A 21,531-nucleotide genomic window follows, 5' to 3' on the forward strand; every position below is an offset into this window, starting at 1 on the left:
TTATATGCTATTGAAAAAGTTAATGATCAGAAGTCTACTTTTCTTCTTCTTTTTTTTTTTTTTTTGCTTCCTCAGTTTGGCTAATTTCAAGTGTAGATTTAATAAAGCTTCTTAAAAGAAATTAACAACATTGGGAAAGTATAAAGCTACGAAACGTGACTTTGTATGTAATTGGTGCATGATCAAAGACAGTAATATATGGATATGAAATTATGTTATTTGTTTTCCATTCTCGTGTATGGACTAAATATAGTATATCTGCATTTGCTGTCACGTTTATTTATTACTTATTGCTCAGAGCCAAATATGAAATTCTAAGTCAAATATCGGACATCAAGTGATTTGTCATTTACTGTAAGTGTATTGACATTAGACTGTATTTTGACCTAAAACATATTTTTTAATAAATGAAAATGCAATGAAAGACACATTCAAAACCCTTTTCAACATGCCAGAACCATAAAAAATAAAATTTAAAACAAATCAGGGGTGTTTCATTTTTTATAGATTAACAGATAGATGATATATCAACTTGTAAGAGTGTATGTACAGTATGAGTAGGATTTTTTTCTGCGTTTACATTTTTGTCTAGTCTTATTGACTCCATACTTAGCCTACTGCACATATCTTAAGACATTACAACAGAACATCTTTGGTTTATGTTTTTGGTTAGTTTGTGCTTTTTTCTGACATGAAAAACCTACAATTTTCTCTTTTATTAAAGAATGTGTTCAGGAAATCTTATACACATATATTGCAGCAATAAGGAGAGTCAATGCACAGTCCACTTCCAAAAGGGAAGAAAACTACCATAATTTCAAAATTGGGAAGATAAATTCATTGGAAGTTGAATTGAAGTTTAGATTTAAGGATACATAAATGTTTGAAGCATGGCGCTTTGTAAAACATTGTTCAACATCAGCAGCAAACACATTTTTGTTAGGAGTGCCTTCACATAATACAAATATCAATGCAATATCCACAAGTACACTGTAAAAATCACCAAGAATTTACTAGATTTACCAGTAATTTCTTACAATAAAAAGCTGTATTTAGAAATTTGCTGTAAAATCGATACAAGCTAGGCCATTTTCTGCTGTTACAAAACAAATTACAGTAACAATAATAATAATAATAATAATAAAATAAAAAAAATTCTATGTGGGAAACACAATGTTTTCCCACAAAGCGATATCGAATTGTGGGAAAAAATGGTGTTTAGTGTTCCCTTTGAATGGGAATGTTGACTTAATAATTTCAAACTAATTGTTTTCCAGCTGGTGCAGTTGTGTTTAAGAACACAATATGTTGCATTGAAATACATGGATGTATTGTAAATCACATGAGTGCAAAATCACAGAATAAATTTCTGTTTTATTTGTAATAGAAATACTACTGTAAAATAAAGTCATGCAAATATTATAGCCAGTAATTTACTGTAAACTCACACTATATATATATATATATATATATATATATATATATTTTACAGTGTTTACAGGTACAGACATTTCATAACACAAATTTCATGCATATTGCAATATAAGTTCATAATACTGTGTTTTTTAAATGTTTGCTGATGCAGATAAGAAAGGATGTGTGCATTACATTCATGAGTACTTATTATAGTTGCATGAATAATAGATTTGAGATCACGCTATGTCATCTAATGCAAGGTTTGTGCAAACTTGCACAACAAAGTTAACACACACATACACATTTAAAAAAATGCATCAACAGAAATGAAATAATTGTGAAAAGTCTGCATCAAGTCACACAAGTTTCAAGTTTCCATCAGAATTGAAAGAAAGAAAGAAATACAAAGGCCACAAAATACAAAAAACAACTGTTAAAAATAGATCATATAAAAGTAATTAGTAATTGAATTTTGCTGAGTCCTTTTTTACTGTAACTTTTACTTTCACATTCATTCACATTTTGAATTAACGTGAAAGTGGAGATTTATGGTAAAAGAAAAAGGATTTAAATATTGATCTGTTTCTTACCCACATCATATCGCTTCTGAAGACATTAATTTAACCACTGGAGTCTTATGGATTACTTTTATGCTGCTTTGGAGCTTAAAAGTTTTGGTCACCATTCACTTGTATTGTATAGACCTACAGAGCTGAAATATTCTACTAAAAATATTTGTTTGTGTCCTGCAGAAGAAAGAAATTCCTAAACATCTGGGATGGCATGAGGGTGAATAAATAATGAGAGAATTTTCATTTTGGGGTGAACTATTCCTTTAAAGAATAACTGTGTATGTTTAGTCAACCAGAATCTGAACATAAAACTTTGCTGACACATTTTAATAATGTCTCTGTCTCCCCTATATGAATGAACGAATGAATGTTACATTTATATAGGGCTTTTCTGACGCTACACTCAAAGCGTTTTACACAGTGAACAGGGGACACTCCTCAACCACCACCTGTGTCCAGCATCCACCTGGATCATGTCTGCAACATCCACCTGTGGGAATGCGTTGCTACGCATTCTCTCGTCTTGTTTTTCTGTTGGCATGAGCCAATATATTGTCTTGGAGATGTGCGCTCATGCCATTTGGTTGTTTTGTTGTCTTGTGAGAGCACATGGTTTCTTTTGTTTCAGTAACGCCGTGTGTCTCTGTATTACGTCATACCCCGCCTCCTTGTTTGATTATTATTAGTTAATTATCATCACCTTCCTCCTCCTCGTGTGTGCTGTCCAGTGCCAGTTCGTCTTGTTTTCAGTCGGTCCTGTTTGTTGTTGTGTCAGTCTTGTTTATGATTCCCCTGTTCGGTCTGGTTGGTCCTTATTCCCTGTCTGTCTGTCCCAGTCCAACTCCTAGAAGATATTCTGCACTGGACAGAGTTCTTTCCTCTACAGGGATGTTTGTTTATTTTTACCTTTTGTGTTATATTAATTATTCCGTTGTTTTTTGTTTTATAACTCTGCGCTCTTATCTTTTGTTTCCTGTATTTAAAAAAAAAAAAACAGTGTATTGCATTAGCCTACTCATTATGCCAGTCAGACTCTTTTTATTGTCTGTTTCTGTTAATAGAATCAGTATTTTCACTGTGTGTACAGGACACTGTACACTGGCTCACACGTACACTGTGTGAGCCATTTTGAAGCCTGTCCGAACTGTTCTCAGATATTATACATCAAATGATCTCATGGATAATTTGTGTTGGTTAATGCTCAGGCCAATGGTGGTAGTAGGTGGAACTATGGTCATTCAAATGTATCGTGTGCATCAACCTTATATTCTGCATGTAAGCCCTTACATGCACGCTTACACTCTCAATATTAAAAAGCCACCTCACCCTGTCAAGCCTCAGTTAACTTGAGACCTTTCTCCACCAGTGTTGGGTGTAATACATCACAAAGTAACGCATTATTGCAACCTAATTAGAGCTGCGGTAACGCTGTAATGTAGCTCATTACTTTAAAAAAATTAAGAAGTCTAATTACAGTTGCAGACATGAATACAATTATGTTACTTGGAATACACATGTATTGCTAAGACAATAATATTAAGTAGAATGCATTTTAAAATGTATTAAGTTCCTATGTTAATACTTTTATGTGTGTTGATATATGTATAGAGGCGATGGCAGATGAGTGGGCTGTGATGCAGCGGAGTGTAGTTGTTTGTTCAAATTGAAAATGAAATTGAAGCGTTTTAAGTTTTCATGCGCTCACAATCAGTCTCAGACTGCGGTCAAGCCAGCCGCCACTTCGAAATGAGCGGTCAAACTAGCCGCACCTATATTTCGCGGTGAGCGTATACACTGGTTATTAAGGTATGACCGTCAGAACTAAAACAGATTAAATTCCTGCGAAGGCAATTTCACATGCATTCATTTATTCTGTCTGTCTGTCTGTCTGTCAGAAAGAAAGGAAGACAGAACGAAAGAAAGAAAGATTTTAGCACACCTCACAACCTGTAACTGAATTCGAGGGAGAAAAAAGTTCTTCATATTTTTTTGGCCTTGAAAAGCAAAGACAAACAAAGAAAAAGATTTGCAAACTTAAGATTAATGAAATTATAACAGTTGATCAAACAACGATTCAAAATGAAATCTTTCTTTTCTATTCTAACCTTTATAAATCCAATTATAATAAAGCAAATTGTGATTCTTTATTTGGGAATATAAGAAATAAAATAACTAAACTGAAAGAGGAAGACAAGGTTTTAGTTGATGATGAGTTGACCTTGGAGGAAATGGATTTAGCTTTAAAACAAATGAGTAATGGTAAATCACCAGGTATTGATGGTCTATCTACTGAATTTTTAAAACATTTTTGGAAAGATATTCGTAAACTATTATATAATGCACTTTTAGAATGTATTCAGAAAGGAAGTTTATCACCTACTATGAAAACATGTTTAATAACCTTGTTACCTAAACCTAAAAAAACAGTTGTTATTATTAGATAATTGGAGACCAATAACGCTGTTATGTACAGATTATAAATTACTTGCCCTGGTTTATGCTAATCGTCTTAAATTGGTACTTGGGAAACTTGTAGAGGAATATCAATCAGCATTCATCAAGGGAAGATATATTCAAAACCATATTAGTCTAATCTTGGATATGATTGACTATCAATCACTGATACATTCAGAAAGCCTCATTTTGTTTTTAGATTTCTTTAAAACATTCGATACTGTGGAGCATGAATTTTTATTTACAACGCTTAGAATGTTTGGTTTTGGGGAAGGGTTTTGCAAGGTAATTAAAATTTTCTATAACAACATTTATAGTTATATATCCCTTAATCCAGGCATGACTCCTAGAATTGACATCTTGTGTGGTATTAGACAGGGCTGTCCAATCGCTCCAAAATTGTTTATATTATGTACTCAAATGTTAGCTTATTTAGTTGTCAACCATCCTCAATTAAAATGAATTACCATTTCTGATTATGAATATCGAATTAGTCAATTTGCTGATGATACAGTAATATTTTTAAAAGACAAATCTATAGTTAAAAAAGCTCTGAATATTATTTCAGTTTTTTTCTGGAGCATCAGGTTTATGCCTAAATTTAAAAAAATGTGAACTTTTTCCTCTTTTTTCATGTAATGAAGAAAATATGGAATCCATACCTGTTCAATCTGAAGTGAAATACTTAGGTTTAAAAATGGTTAAAGAAATTCATATGAGAGAATTAGTAAATATAGAAGAGAGAATTGATAGTATGAAAAAATCCCTTAATCATTGGCTTATGAGAGATCTGTCTATCATGGGCAGAATACTCTTGACCAAAGCAGAAGGCATATCTCAACTGATTTACCCATGCTACTCTCTGTATGTTTCTCCTCAACTGATAAAAAAGGTAAATTCTATTTTGTTTAATTTTATATGGAAAAACAAAACTCATTATATTAAAAAATCTCAGATGATTAAAGATTATAAAAAGGGAGGTCTAAAAGCCTCTGAATTTGAATCAATGGTTGGAGTACTTAAACTGAATTGGATTGAAATGTATTTAGCACAACCCAACTCAATGTGTTATCATATTCCAAAGTCTATATTCGAGCAAGTTGGAGGACTGTGGATGAAATGTGATTTTGAGGTTTCCAAATTGTCAATTAAGCTTTCAAAATTCCACAAGCAGATTCTGTACTACTGGAAATTGATATTCACTCAAAATGTTTCACCACATTGTTCCACATTGTGGAATAATAGAACCATTAAAATAAATAGAAAGTCAGTATTCAAAAAGGAGTGGTATGGGAAAAATGTTATACATGTTGTTGATCTTTTAGATGAAACAGGTCTAATTATTCAACATAATGCATTCATGGAGAAATTTGAGATAAAATGTTCCATTAGAGAATTTAATACACTGTGTAAAGCCATTCCTCTTGCTTTAAAACAACAAATCCAAAGCACTCTTACATACTCAAAGGTAACTGTTAAACTGCCGGAGTTAAAGATTGGAGAAGTATATATTGGAGACAAAAACTGTAGTAATAAAGTAATAGGGAATGTATTAAAATGTAAGTTGTTTTCAGATTACAATAAACCTTCAAAATTTAAACAATTTGAAAATGAAACTTTTAAAAACAAATTCTGTAAGTACCTTAAATGGCCAATACTACCTAAAATGAAGGATATTCAGTTTAGGATTATTAATAAAGTGTATCCCGCTGCTGAGGTTTTATGTAAAAGATTCCTTTTGAAGTAGATCCTTGTGTTTTTTGCTTAGTAGAGCCCGAAACCATTGATCATTTATTTTATTCTTGTCCAGTAATATTGGAATTCTGGCAGGATCTTTTCAGTTGGTTAAACATTGATATCAACACTGATATTCCATCACTAAATTTGTTTCAGATTTTGGTTTATGCAGATGGGTTTTCAAAAAAGTTGTCTTATACTTTGAACATTATTATTACAATGGGTAAATACCATATACACAAGTGGAATAACAGTAAGCCCTCTTTAAATTACTTTAAAAATGAATGCAAAAATTATTTAGAAGCTTTAAAACATTTATCCAAAGAGAATCAAACCCTTGAAGAATTGTATAAATCCATGTATGAGTTTCTTTCCTTTTAAGTTTGGTAAGATTTAAATATGTTTTTTTTTTTATTTATTTTTTTTTATGTTTCCTTGCACCCCCTAGATAATAGTTAATAAATGTTGTTTTGTTTGTTGTTATTGTATGTAATATATACACATATGGACATTTAGGATGGAGATTAAAAAAAAAAAAAAAAGAAGAAAAAAAAGTGTATATTTGTATTTGGCATTTGATTGTTCCCTATTTGTTTTTGTAAATTGGTATTGTTCAATAAAGGGGAAAAAAAGAAAAGAAAAAAAAAATGATATATCGAATTCCAAAATAAGAACCCTCCCAAAACTCATATATTACCTTTTTTGTCCATACATTCAGAAAATCATAAAAATAAAAGTCCTAGCTTCCACAGACCAATTTCACCTCAGGTGGAGAGGACACCTTCTCAAGGTGTGAACTACAATGTTTCAGGACATTCTGATGTTGTCTTCCAAAATAAGAGCCCCCCAAAACTCGAATATTAGATGTTTTGTTTACACATTCAGAAAATCATAAAAATAAAAGTCCTAGCTTCCACTGACCAATTTCACCTCAGATGGGGAGGACACCTTCTCAAGGTGTGAACTACAATGTTTCAGGACATTCTGATGTTGTATTCCAAAATAAGAGCCCCCAAAACTCGAATATTAGATGTTTTGTTTACACATTCAGAAAATCATAAAAATAAAAGTCCAAGCTTCCACATACCAATTTCACCTAATATGGGGAGGACACCTTCTCAAGGTGTGAACTACAATGTTTCAGGACATTCTGATGTTGTATTCCAAAATAAGAGCCCCCCCATACCTCATATATTACCTTTTTGTCCATACATTCAGAAAATCATAAAAATAAAAGTCCTAGCTTCCACAGACCAATTTCACCTCAGATGGAGAGGACACCTTCTCAAGGTGTGAACTACAATGTTTCAGGACATTCTGATGTTGTATTCCAAAATAAGAGCCCCCCAAAACTCGAATATTAGATGTTTTGTTTACACATTCAGAAAATCATAAAAATAAAAGTCCAAGCTTCCACATACCAATTTCACCTAATATGGGGAGGACACCTTCTCAAGGTGTGAACTACAATGTTTCAGGACATTCTGATGTTGTATTCCAAAATAAGAGCCCCCCCATACCTCATATATTACCTTTTTTGTCCATACATTCAGAAAATCATAAAAATAAAAGTCCTAGCTTCCACAGACCAATTTCACCTCAGATGGAGAGGACACCTTCTCAAGGTGTGAACTACAATGTTTCAGGACATTCTGATGTTGTATTCCAAAATAAGAGCCCCCCAAATCTCGAATATTAGATGTTTTGTTTACACATTCAGAAAATCATAAAAATAAAAGTCCAAGCTTCCACATACCAATTTCACCTAATATGGGGAGGACACCTTCTCAAGGTGTGAACTACAATGTTTCAGGACATTCTGATGTTGTATTCCAAAATAAGAGCCCCCATACCTCATATATTACCTTTTTGTCCATACATTCAGAAAATCATAAAAATAAAAGTCCTAGCTTCCACAGACCAATTTCACCTCAGATGGAGAGGACACCTTCTCAAGGTGTGAACTACAATGTTTCAGGACATTCTGATGTTGTCTTCCAAAATAAGAGCCCCCCAAAACTCATATATTACCTGTTTTGTCCATAGATTCAGAAAATCATAAAAATAAAAGTCCTAGCTTCCACAGACCAATTTCACCTCAGATGGGGAGGACACCTTCTCAAGGTGTGAACTACAATGTTTCAGGACATTCTGATGTTGAATTCCAAAATAAGAGCCCCCCCAAACTCGAATATTAGATGTTTTGTTTACACGTTCAGAAAATCATAAAAATAAAAGCCCTAGCTTCCACAGACCAATTTCCCCTCAGGTGGGGAGGACACCTTCTCAAGGTGTGAACTACAATGTTTCAGGACATTCTGATGTTGTCTTCCAAATAAGAGCCCCCCCAAAACTCATATATTACCTTTTTTGTCCATAGATTCAGAAAATCATAAAAATAAAAGTCCTAGCTTCCACAGACCAATTTCACCTAAGATGGGGAGGACACCTTCTCAAGGTGTGAACTACAATGTTTCAGGACATTCTGATGTTGAATTCCAAAATAAGAGCCCCCCAAACTCGCATATTAGATGTTTTGTTTACACATTCAGAAAATCATAAAAATAAAAGTCCTAGCTTCCACAGACCAATTTCACCTCAGGTGGAGAGGACACCTTCTCAAGGTGTGAACTACAATGTTTCAGGACATTCTGATGTTGTATTCCAAAATAAGAGCCCCCCAAAACTCGAATATTAGATGTTTTGTTTACACATTCAGAAAATCATAAAATAAAAGTCCTAGCTTCCACAGACTAATTTCACCTCAGGTGGGGAGGACACCTTCTCAAAGTGTCAACTACAATGTTTCAAGATATTCTGATGTTGTCTTCCAAAATAAGAGCCCCCCCAAAACTCATTACCTGTTTTGTCCATACATTCAGAAAATCATAAAAATAAAAGTCCTACCTTCCACAGACCAATTTCACCTCAGGTGGGGAGGACACCTTCTCAAGGTGTCAACTACAATGTTTCAGGATATTCTGATGTTGTCTTCCAAAATAAGAGCCCCCCAAAACTCATTACCTGTTTTGTCCATACATTCAGAAAATCATAAAAATAAAAGTCCTACCTTCCACAGACCAATTTCACCTCAGGTGGGGAGGACACCTTCTCAAGGTGTCAACTACAATGTTTCAGGACATTCTGATGTTGAATTCCAAAATAAGAGCCCCCCAAACTCGAATATTAGATATTTTGTTTACACATTCAGAAAATCATAAAAATAAAAGTCCTAGATTCCACAGACCAATTTCACTTCAGATGGAGAGGACACCTTCTCAATGTGTGAACTACAATGTTTCAGGACATTCTGATGATGAATTCCAAAATAAGAACCCCCCAAAACTCGAATATTAGATGTTTTGTTTACACTTTCAGAAAATCATAAAAATAAAAGTCCTAGCTTCCACAGACCAATTTCACCTCAGGTGGGGAGGACACCTTCTCATGGTGTCAACTACAATGTTTCAGGATATTCTGATGTTGTCTTCCAAAATAAGAGCCCTCCCAAAACTCATTACCTGTTTTGTCCATACATTCAGAAAATCATAAAAATAAAAGTCCTAGCTTCCACAGACCAATTTCACCTCAGGTGGGGAGGACACCTTCTCAAGGTGTCAACTACAATGTTTCAGGACATTCTGATGTTGAATTCCAAATTAAGAGCCCCCCAAACTCGAATATTAGATATTTTGTTTACACATTCAGAAAATCATAAAAATAAAAGTCCTAGCTTCCACAGACCAATTTCACTTCAGATGGAGAGGACACCTTCTCAAGGTGTGAACTACAATGTTTCAGGACATTCTGATGATGAATTCCAAAATAAGAACCCCCCAAAACTCGAATATTAGATGTTTTGTTTACACTTTCAGAAAATCATAAAAATAAAAGTCCTACCTTCCACAGACCAATTTCACCTCAGGTGGGGAGGACACCTTCTCAAGGTGTCAACTACAATGTTTCAGGATATTCTGATGTTGTCTTCCAAAATAAGAGCCCCCCCAAAACTCATTACCTGTTTTGTCCATACATTCAGAAAATCATAAAAATAAAAGTCCTAGCTTCCACAGACCAATTTCACCTCAGGTGGGGAGGACACCTTCTCAAGGTGTCAACTACAATGTTTCAGGACATTCTGATGTAAAAATTCCAAAATAAGAGCCCCCCAAACTCGAATATTAGATATTTTGTTTACACATTCAGAAAATCATAAAAATAAAAGTCCTAGCTTCCACAGACCAATTTCACCTCAGGTGGGGAGGACACCTTCTCAAGGTGTCAACTACAATGTTTCAGGACATTCTGATGTTGTCTTCCAAAATAAGAGCCCCCCCAAAACTCATATATTACCTTTTTTGTCCATACATTCAGAAAATCATAAAAATAAAAGTCCTAGCTTCCACAGACTAATTTTACCTCAGATGGGGAGGACACCTTCTCAATGTGTGAACTACAATGTTTCAGGACATTCTGATGTTGAATTCCAAAATAAGAGCCCCCCAAACTCGAATATTAGATGTTTTGTTTACACATTCAGAAAATCGTAAAAATAAAAGTCCTAGCTTCCACAGACCAATTTCACCTCAGATGGAGAGGTCACCTTCTCAAGGTGTGAACTACAATGTTTCAGGACATTCTGATGTTGAATTCCAAAATAAGATCCCCCAAAACTCTAATATTAGATGTTCCCCTTCTGTCGCTCTCTCCACATTGTGTCAGAGAAGCGACACTAGGGGTCTCTCTTGAGCACCGATATCCACCTCTGATCTATGAAAAATGACCAATGAGAGTTGGCAGTCAGTATTTGCATGTCCCGCCCCCGGACATATGGGTATTTAAGCGGCGCAAATACGGGAGTTCATTCAGGATTTTTCTGAGGAGCCGGAAATGGTCTGGCCACAACAGTGGCTCGGCTCAGCGACGTGGCGGGGGAGACACAACGTCTCGTTCCCTCCATCAGGGAACGGAGGTTACATACGTAACCTAGACATTCCCCTTCTGTCGCACTCTCCACGTTGTGTCAGAGAAGCGACACTAGGGGTCCACTTATAAAGTGCCATGCGCTGAGCCGTGTACGTGAACTGCTGATACAGGAGCGAGCAGGTATTCTTACGTGCAGGATGACCAACTGTATCAGGCTGCACGTACCCTTCCCCAATGCCCCATTCAAGCCATCAGACTCCTTATCGTTACCCTGGAGGGGGGAACAAGGTGATGGCCGCCAACCTGGGAATGGGCCAGCCTGGCTGGGCCTCTTTTCTCTCTATGTTTCTCGCATAGAGCAACTACGGCCGGGGCCCTTACACGCATTGAGGGAAGTGGGTCTTAGCCCTTCTTTCAGGGCGGAGAAGACCCTGCGGAGGCCACACCTACCCGGCAGGGGAGGCAAAAAGTGGCAAATACATCAGATGGCCTAACTTAGGACCTATGTGGAAAAGTTGATGCGGTGGTAGACCCAACCTCGTGGGGGGGTAGCGAACAGCACGGTGACCGAGGCAGCTGTAACTGCCTAAGGGAGACATGGGGGTCCGCTCGTGAGGGGACAGTACCGTGGCATTACACACAGGGGGAGTCCGAACAGAAGGCCTTACCTCTGGAGCACCTATACCAGTACAGGGTAACTTGAGGTACCCGCAGTGGCTTGGGTCGGCGAGTTCCTCCGCTGAACTGCGGACCCACGAGGGCTAGGGAGGAGTCAACCAGCGACCCGAAGATGGGATCTCCTGGGAACAGAGGCGCACTGTTTTCCCTCAGTTGTGGGAAAGGGCGCTAGGCTCAAGCGATTCACCCGGTCAGATCGTCAGCGTGCTACCGAGTTCTACGGGCTCGGACCTGAGAAAACACGGGACGATACTGACTCAACTCGGAGATTGCAGAATCTCGAAAAAGGGTTAGGTGTTGCCCAGCCCGCTGCTCTACAGATGTCTGCTAGGGAGGTGCCCCTGGCCAGTGCCCACGAGGACGCAACACCCCTGGTGGAGTGAGCTCGAACCCGCAAGGGGGGGGCACGTCCTGGGTGTGATAAGCCAATGAAATGGCGTCGACAACCCAGTGGGCGAACCTCTGTTTGGAGACAGCGTTCCCTTTCCGCTGTCCCCCGAAGCAGACAAAGAGCTGCTCAGAGCATCTAGTGCTCTGTGTGCAGTCCAGATAGATACGCAAAGCACATACTGGACACAGCAACGAAAGGGCTGGGTCTGCCTCCTCCCGGGGCAGCACTTGCAGGTTCACTACCTGATGCCTGAAGGGTGTGGTAAGAACCTTGGGCACATAGCCCGGTCGCGGTCTTAGGATCACGTAAGTGTCTGCTGGATCGAACTCCAGGCAAGTGTCGCTAACAGAGAACGCTTGCAGGTCCCCGACCCTCTTGATGGAGGCGAGCGCGATCAGCAGGGCGGTCTTGAGAGAGAGGGCCCTGAGTCCAGCTGAATCTAGCGGCTCGAAGGGGGTCTCTGGAGGCCCTTGAGGACGACCGAGAGATCCCAGGAGGGGAACAGGTTAGGCCGGGAGGGCGTCAGCCTCTGGGCACCTTTGAGGAACCTGACAATTAAATCGTGCTTACCAAGTGACTTGCCGTCTACCGTGTCATGGTGAGCCGCGATGGCGGCGACATACACCTTGAGGGTGGAGGGAGACAGCCTCCTCTCCAGCCTCTCCTATTGAAACACGAGCACTGACCTAACCGCGCACTTCTGTGGGTCTTCGGCTCGGGAAGAACACCAGTATGCGAACAGATGCCACTTTAGGGAGTAAAGATGCCTGGTCGAGGGGGCTCTGGCTTGGTTGATAGTATCTATGACAGTCGGTGGTAGGCCGGCTAGATCTTCCGCATCCCGTCCAGGGGCCAGACGTGGAGGTTCCAGAGGTCTGGGTGCGGGTGCCAGAGCGTGCCCCATCCCTGAGAAAGAAGATCCTTCCTCAGGGGAATTCGCCAGGGAGGGGCTGTCGTGAGGAGCGTGAAGTCCGAGAATCAAGTCCGGGTGGGCCAGTAGGGGGCCACCAGAGTGACTTGCTCTTCGTCCTCTCTGACCTTGCATAGCACCTGTGCAAGAAGGCTCACTGGGGGAAATGCGTACTTGCGCAGCCCCGCGGGCCAGCTGTGTGCCAGAGCATCTGCCCCGAGGGGAGCCTCTGTCAGGGCATACCAGAGCGGGCAGTGGGAGGTTTCCTGGGAGGCAAACAGGTCTACCTGGGCCTTGCCGAACCTGTCCCAAATCAGCTGAACCGACTGGGGGTGGAGCCTCCACTCTCCGCCGGGCAAGCTCTGTCTTGACAGCGCGTCCGCTACCGCGTTGAGGTTGCCGGGGATGTGAGTCGCTGCTGGCTCCAAAGGAGGAGACGACGGGCGAGCTGTGACAAGTGGAGGGAGCGTACTCCACCTTGGCGGTTTATGTAGGCTAACACCGTGGTGTTGTCTGTCCTGACTAGGACGTGCTTGCCCCGAATTAATGGGAGAAACCTCTTCAGGGCAAGAAAAACAGCCAGCAGCTCTAGGCAGTTGATGTGCCAGCGCAGCGGGCCTCGGTTCCACCGGCCTGCGGCTGCGCGCCCATTGCGCACGGCACCCCAACCCAGTTTGGAGGTGTCGGTTGTAACCAGAACATGTCGGGACACCTGCTGCAAGGGTACTCCTGCCCGTAGAAAGCAGAGGTCTGTCCAGGGTTTGAAGGCTTGGCGGCAGGCAGTGGTAACTTTCACGTTGTGAGTGCCGCCGTGGAGGATGCCATATGCCCCAGGAGCTGTTGGAAACGTTTTAGAGGGACCACGGTGCCTGGCTTGAAGGAAGCGAGGCATTTCAGCACTGACTGAGCACACTCGTTGGAGAGACGTGCTGTCATTGAGACTGAGTCTAACTCCAAACCGAGAAAAGAGATGCTCTGGACCGGGGTGAGCTTGCTCTTCTCCCAGTTGACCTGAAACCCCAAACGGCTGAGGTGCTTGAGCACCTGGTCTCTGTGCGCGCATAGTAACTCTCGCAAGGGGGCCAGAATGAGCCAGTCATCGAGGTAATTGAGTATGCGTATGCCAGCTCCTTGGAGCGGGGCAAGAGCCGCCTCTGCGACTTTCGTGAAGACGCGAGGGGACAGAGACAGGCCGAAGGGGAGGACTTTGTACTGATACGCCTGGCCGTCGAACGCCAACCGCAGGAATGGAAGTACGCGTCCTTTAGGTCTACCGCCGCGAACCAATTTAGATGCCGGACGCCAGATAGAATTTGTTTCTGGGTGAGCATTGCGAAAACTCGCAGGTCCAAGATTGGACGTAAGCCGCCGCCTTTCTTGGGTACAACGAAGTAAGAGCTGTAGAAACCCTTCTTCGTTTCGGTTGGAGGACAGGCTCTATCGCGTCCTTGATTAAAAGGCAGGCGATTTCTTCACGCAGAGATTGAGCATGTTTGTCGTGCACTGCGGTAAAATGAACGCCCACGAAGGGGGGCGGAGACCTGGTAAACTGAATTGCGTAACCGAGTCGAATGGTCCGGTGCAGCCAGCGCGACGAGTTGGGCAGTGAAAGCCCGTGCTAGGGGCACCAAGGGGACGAGTATTTTGTACGTACCCGGCGGGGCTTCGCAGCGGTGCGGAACAGGTAACACGGCGTCGGGAAGCAACGTAGCGTCCCGAGGCTCTGGTGCTGAGAATAAACTCAAAGCACTTATCTTGCTCCGTGCACCCGGCGGGGGGCGGGTTCGTGACTGAGGAGGAGGTCTGATGCTTGCGTCCTCTGGACTCGTCTGAACTGACCGGCCAGGGGGAACAGTCGTGGGGCTGAGGGCGGGGGCACCGCGTCCAGGGAGCCGGGACTGTTGAGGCCTGAAAGTAGAGTGGCGTGAGAACGGCATTTGCGGGCCACATGACCCAGAGACAAAGGAAATAGCTCTTTTATTGAGAATTTGGGTACCGCAGCCCCTGTTGAGGGGTGCGGGAAAGCATATCGGACATTTGTGCGTCGGCCTCTTCCTGGGCATGCAGGCCCGAAGGCGGCAGCCCAGAGGAGTCCTCAGCATCAGATACCACGCCCTCCGATTCCGCGGCAAACTCGTCTGCTTCCATCGCAAGAGGGTAGGCAGACTGGCTGTGAGGTGAGTCGCCGCCGCCTCGAGCGGGGACGGGAGTCAATGAGTGTGCCGGGGCGCGGGTGGTCCGAGGGGGCGTACCCGGCAGAGCTGCACCCGCTACCATCCCCATCGTCCTCAATCCCGTGGGAAGAACGAGCGATGCAGGGGGCAGCTGGAGTGGCTTGCTTACGGTTGTAAGCAAACTGCGACCGCAACATTGTCATGGTCATGTTCTCGCAGTGAGAACATGAACCATCCACAAACGCAGCCTCGGTATGATCGCTACCCAGACACACGAGACAACGCCTGTGGCCGTCGGAAGCGGAGAGTACTCTACCGCATCCAGGAACAACACATCCTTAAAAGGACGTTCAACGCCGCTGTGTATTGCTCTTTTAGAGGAAATTACTCTTAAATAAAATCACTCTTTTATGAAAGAAAAGGACTCGTGAGAGTTCTTTATAATCTGCACTGTCGAAGCGCTCAGGGGCAGGAAATGCACAGCTGTGCAAACAGGAGAAAGCCGCTGCTGTGCGCCGTAGAATCGGCTCCGAAGAAATGTTCTGAATGAACTCCGTATTTGCGCTGCTTAAATACCAGTATGTCCCGGGGGCGGGACATGCAAATACTGGCTGGCAACTCTCATTGGCCTTTTTTCATAGATCAGAGGTGGATATCGGCGCTCAAAAGAGACCCCTAGACCGCGAGAGAGCGACAGAAGGGGAACATCTAATATTCGAGTTTTGGGGGGTTCTTATTTTGGAATTCAACATCAGAATGTCCTGAAACATTGTAGTTCACACCTTGAGAAGGTGTCCTCTCCATCTGAAGTGAAATTGGTCTGTGGAAGCTAGGACTTTTATTTTTATGATTTTCTGAATGTGTACACAAAACATCTAATATATGAGTTTTGGGGGGGGCTCTTATTTTGGAAGACAATATCAGAATGTCCTGAAACATTGTAGCTGACACCTTGAGAAGGTGTCCTCCCCACCTGAGGTGAAATTGGTCTGTGGAAGCTAGGACTTTTATTTTTATGATTTTCTGAAAGTGTAAACAAAACATCTAATATTCGAGTTTTGGGGGGTTCTTATTTTGGAATTCAACATCAGAATGTCCTGAAACATTGTAGTTCACACCTTGAGAAGGTGTCCTCTCCATATGAGGTGAAAGTGGTCTGTGGAAGCTAGGACTTTTATTTTTATGATTTTCTGAATGTGTACACAAAACATCTAATATTCGAGGTTTGGGGGGCTCTTATTTTGGAAGACAACATCAGAATGTCCTGAAACATTATTGGTCACACCTTGAGAAGGTGTCCTCTCCACCTGAGGTCAAATTGGTCTGTGGAACTAGGACTTTTATTTTTATGATTTTCTGAAAGTGTAAACAAAACATCTAATATTCGAGTTTTGGGGGGTTCTTATTTTGAAATTCAACATCAGAATGTCCTGAAACATTGTAGTTCACACCTTGAGAAGGTGTCCTCTCCATCTGAAGTGAAATTGGTCTGTGGAAGCTAGGACTTTTATTTTTATGATTTTCTGAATGTGTAAACAAAATATCTAATATTCGAGTTTTGGGGGGCTCTTATTTTGGAGGACAATATCAGAATGTCCTGAAACATTGTAGTTGACACCTTGAGAAGGTGTCCTCTCCACCTGAGGTGAAATTGGTCTGTGGAAGCTAGGACTTTTATTTTTATGATTTTCTGAATGTGTACACAAAACATCTAATATTCGAGTTTGGGGGGCTCTTATTTTGGAAGACTACATCAGAATGTCCTGAAACAATGTAGTTCACACCTTGAGAAGGTGTCCTCCCCACCTGAGGGGAAATTGGTCAGTGGAAGCTAGGACTTTTATTTTTATGATTTTCTGAATGTGTACACAAAACATCTAATATTCGAGTTTTGGGGTGGCTTTTATTTTAGAATACAATATCAGAATGTCCTGAAACATTGTAGTTGACACCTTGAGAAGGTGTCCTCCCCACCTGAGGGGAAATTGGTCTGTGGAAGCTAGGACTTTTATTTTTATGATTTTCTGCATGTGTACGCAAAACATCTAATATTCGAGTTTGGGGGGCTCTTATTTTGGAATTCAACATCAGAATGTCCTGAAACATTGTAGTTCACACCTTGAGAAGGTGTCCTCTCCATATGAGGTGAAATTGGTCTGTGGAAGCTAGGACTTTATTTTGTATGATTTTCTGAATGTATGGACAAAAAAGGTAATATATGAGTTTTGGGTGGTTCTTATTTTGGAATTTAATATATCATGCAGTGACAGGTTGTGAGGTGTGCTAAAATCTTTCTTTCTTTCGTTCTGTCTTTCTTTTTTTCTGACAGACAGACATGCATGTGAAATTGCCTTCGCAGGAATTTAACCTGTTTTAGTTCTGACGGTCATACCTTAATAACCAGTGTATACGCGCACCGCGAAATATAGATGCGGCAGTTTGACCGCTCATTTCGAAGTGGCGGCTGGCTTGACCGCAGTAATCTCAGCATGCTCTGTGTTAGTGTGCTCCCATCCCTGGCTGGAGGAGAGAGGCACGCAAGGCTGGGCCGGTGTTGTATTGAATTGTGTTCCCCGTCGGAATCTGTTTCCCTCTAGCCCCGACAGGGTATGTGGTTATGGTTAGGGTAGGTAGGGTAGTGTAGGTTAAGGAAGGTAGAGTACGGTAAGTAGGGAAAGGTTAGGCTTAGGTTTGTGCATGGGGGAACACATTCTGACAGCGGCGAATGATATCTGCAGATGCTGTTCCCCCCAGACAGATCTGCTGGGGGGAAACAGATCCGGACTGGGGAACAGAGTTCGACACAACACCTGCAACAAATCCTCCTCAAATCTCCGTGCTCTACCCCATCCTCATGTGCCTCCCTCGTGTGTCCCTCCTCTGCAGCTGCAGCTGGAGGAGAGGAGATCGGTTTCGATGTATATGGAAAACAATGCATGTTCCCAACTGACAGAGGTGGAAACATTTGCTGAATGGCGTCTGGAAAAAGATGTCGCTAAGCAAATGGGTCTTTTATGTTCTTTATGTACTGTAGGCCTACACAATAAACACAAACACAATGCAGTAGCATTACAAACGCCCAAGTGATAAAGGATACTCAATTTGTCTGAGCACTAGCAGGGAGGTAGAAATTATCCACTCTCTGTAACGTTATGTAAACACACACATGTTGCACATGATCACACACACAAACAGACACACTGTACATGCACACATACACATGCATGATGCAACACATAAGCAAACCTGTTTATTCACACTGAAAAGAAACAACAAACATTCAAATACAATGGATTTACTATCAATGCTGTTTTCAAATATGTTTTCAGAAATGTTAATTATGAATTAGTTTACTTTTTCTGTCTTTCACATCAACACAAACACAGGTAAACAATTATACTGTAGCCTACACATACATGCCACACGCAGCTAAGAAGGTTGTAGACAGTGGATACACACACACACCTGAAGATACAACTATAGCATATTTGAGATAAGAAAGTTATGTTGCATATTTAGAAATGCATTGCTGTAGAAAAGTTGCTGTCTTGTCACATTGCTGTAAGGTTTAGAAAGTAAAGTAATTAGTAATCTGATTACTTTCCCAACAAAGTATTCAGCGAAGTAATCGGATTTAAATTTTAGAGCAATCAGCAATCATTAGAGGATTGCCTTTTTTGAAAGTAACTTACCCAATACTGTTCATCACAAACTTCACCAAATGCTCAATTGAGAAACGAAAACAGAAGAACGTTTGCCAAAGTGCTGCAGACTGGAGGTTTTGTATCAGGCCTTATTTGTATGGCTGGAGTATTTGCTGCCTCAGTTGTGGATAACTGGTGAGCCAAAAATCGTCAGGGGGACAAGGTAATTTGTGTGTACACTTATAGAAGGCTGTTGGGGGACTGTGAGGTGTCCACCACTGGATTCACAGAGTGCCAATCGCTCTCTGGCCTTCTAGGCTGCTCAGTTAGGTTGACATTGCTTATTTGCTGTAGCCTTATTTGTGTACTGAGTCTTATATGAACAATTGGGTGATTTGTGAAAAATAAAACTGTCCAAGTCTACACACAGTCAACAATATTATCATGAATAGACCAAACAAATGTAACTGAATTAAAAGTTGGTAAAGCAGGTTAAGGGAAAGAAGGCGGCGAGAACCGGCTTGGCAATATAAATAATAGATAAGATAAACTGAACGGAAAACACATAAATATAAACACAGAGCAGCAGCATGTCATTCTCTCTCTCTCTCATCACCAGTCGCCTTTATCCCTTGCACGCCCCCATCAGGCTGACTGGGGACCGGGAGTGCATTGTTCCAGCCCGCCCCGCCCTCCTCTGCTCTACAAGGTGCTAAAATATTTTTGAATGACTCTAATATTCAGTTCTTTTCTGTTTTTCTTTTTCTTGTTTGTTTTGTTTTCAGGATTGTTTAAAGCTGTAAGAGCACTGGTGATAGTGGCCATTGCAGTTTTGATTGAACTGTTCTCTCTAAGGTGCCATAAAATGAGAAGTATGGTGAAATCGACCAAGGGCAAAATTACGCTAAGTTCAGGAATTATTTTTTCCATTGCTGGTACACAGTGTCTTATTTCATAACTAAAACGGCTCTGATGTTTCAGTTTCTATTAAGTCTTAAGACTATAACTGCAATGCATCTTATAGCAGATAAAATATTATCCATCAAGAGTTGTTATTGTCTTTTCTCCCAATTTGGAATGCCCAATTCCCACTACTTAGTAGGTCCTCGTGGTGCGTTACAGCTTGGGTAGGAGGAGCTTTGTTACTTCTGGAAGGAATTTGAATGTGCATTGCAGTCAAGGGAATGCAAATGTAAGTCAAAGCATGTACTGCTCACAAAGGCCTTAAATACTATTCTTTCCTATCTTTCTATCATATATATATATATATATATATATATATATATATATATATATATATATATATATATATAAATCCTATTACATATATTCAGTTGACAACTGACAAGTAGATATGTTTACACTAAGTAACATAACCCAGCCCAGTGCAGAGAAGATGATGAAGAGTGCTATCTTAAGAGAATGATGGAATACAAAAATGTTAATCAAGGAAGACTTACAGTGCGTTCAGAAAGTATTCAGAGCCCTTTGTTTTTTCACATTTTGTTCTGTTGCAGCCTTATGCTAAAATGCTTTTATTGTGGAAAAATAATAATTTATCTACACTCCATACCCCATAATGAAAAAGCAAAAACCTGATTTTTGATAACTTTGCCCACACGTTTAGTGAAATTTTAGAAGCCTCTCCTCAGTGCAAGACACATGAAAGCCCGCATGGAGTTTCAAGATGGTGATAAATAAGATTCTCTGGTCTGATGAGACCAAGATAGAACTTTTTGGCCTTAATTCTAAGCGGTATGTGTGGAGAAAACCAGGCAATGCTCATCACCTGTCCAATACAGTCTCAACAGTGAAGCATGGTGGTGGCAGCATCATGCTGTGGGGGTGTTTTTCAGCTGCAGGGACAGGACGACTGGTTGCAATCGAGGGAAAGATGAATGCGGCCAAGTAACCCATAATGAAAAAGCAAAAACCTGATTTTTGATAACTTTGCAAATTTATTAAAAAGAAAAAATGGAAAAATCACATCAGTATTCAGAAACTTAACTCAGTACTAGTTGAAGCACCTTTGGCAGCGATTACAGCCTCAAGTCTTTTTGGGTATGATACGACTAGAGTTGCAATGTATCAGAAAATATCACGGTTTCACGGTATTACTTGACCATTATTATCAGTTACAATGACCCTTAAAGGAGTGAAAGAAAGTTTTTTTTTTTTATTATTATTATTTTGGTTGAACAAACGCTTTTTTTTATAAAGTATGTGTAAAAAAAAAATCCTTTTGAAAAAAAATGGAATAAACATATTACACAGGAGGAAAGGCTCCTCATTATCATGGTTAGGTCAGTGTGCTAGTCTTAAATAATAGTAATAATAATAATAATGTATTTATGAAAAAATCAATTCTAGCTGAAACACATCTTGAAACTTTAACTGAACCTGCCGCCGTTGATATAAAATGAGGTCTAATAGATTCTAGCTTTAGATTATTTCATATGAAACTATAACATTGTCAAAATATAACAGTTACATTTACTAATGAAAAATCATGAAACAATTTTGTAAAGGTGTTGATGTGTAATGAAAAACAAAACAAAAATGAGCGTTGCTCTTTTCCTCCTCAGTGCTGTTTGGCATGTCAGGGCTGCTACTGTTTGAGAGGTTCGGC

At 40.7% G+C, this 21,531-nt stretch overlaps 1 pseudogene; it reads left to right on the forward strand.

The window, feature by feature from the left end:
* Positions 1 to 17,687: 17,687 nt before the first annotated feature.
* LOC127649693 (claudin-18-like) lies at positions 17,688 to 20,098 on the forward strand (annotated as a pseudogene).
* Positions 20,099 to 21,531: the final 1,433 nt, after the last annotated feature.

Source organism: Xyrauchen texanus, chromosome 9 (assembly GCF_025860055.1).
Source record: "Xyrauchen texanus isolate HMW12.3.18 chromosome 9, RBS_HiC_50CHRs, whole genome shotgun sequence".
Lineage (NCBI taxonomy): Eukaryota > Metazoa > Chordata > Actinopteri > Cypriniformes > Catostomidae > Xyrauchen > Xyrauchen texanus.